Here is an 846-nt window from a genome sequence, read left to right as displayed (position 1 = left end):
AAAGACAGTTTTATAACTTTCCAATACCTTTCCACTATTACACAGTCCTATAATCAATAAAAATCTATGTTAATAATCTTTTATTTTATTCGTAGTTATCTTAAATTAAATTAAAAAAACATGAATTATGAAAAAAACATTGAAATAACAAATTTTTAAAAAATAATAAATTTAAAAAGTAGGAATGAAAAAAGAAAATAAAAATGACTGTGGATCAGCCATTTTCAATAAATAAAAATTAAATAATTCTAACTCTTATTAATAAAAATAAAAAAAAGCAAAAAATCGACACGTTCTGCATATCCTTAAATAAATCAAAACAAAAAACTTCTTCAAATTTGTTTTACATAAAGTCAAACAATTAGGAACTGATATTTATGTAAATGTTATCATTTTAATTTTGAATTATGGATGGAGTAATGGTTCCTAAAATATAGGTAATCAATTAAAATAGGTTTTTTTTTTTAACTATTTAAAACATAAAAAAATAAATCAAAATGTATATTACATCGAAAATAAATCATGAATTTATATTTTTCTTTACCTTTTTTTCCATCACATTTTAAAGAAAATTCAAACACTTTTAACTATTTATTAACAGTTAATATTTGTTTATACTTATTAAATAAATATTTGTTTATGCTTATTAGTTTTCAAAGAAGTCCCTATATAAATTTTATCTAAATGAATATGTTAATGAAATATTTACATAAAGATAATTAATTCAAAATCTAATTGTTGTATTTTACTATATAAGAAGAGGGAATAACCAACCACCACAAGTCAACATGTGTTCCAATAAGAAGAGGGAATAACCAATATATTTATAAAAAGAAATGACATATA

Source organism: Solanum tuberosum, unplaced genomic scaffold (genome assembly GCF_000226075.1).
Source record: "Solanum tuberosum cultivar DM 1-3 516 R44 unplaced genomic scaffold, SolTub_3.0 scf00005, whole genome shotgun sequence".
NCBI lineage: Eukaryota > Viridiplantae > Streptophyta > Magnoliopsida > Solanales > Solanaceae > Solanum > Solanum tuberosum.
The sequence above is the reverse complement of the archived record's forward strand: the minus strand, read 5'-3'. Positions refer to the sequence as shown.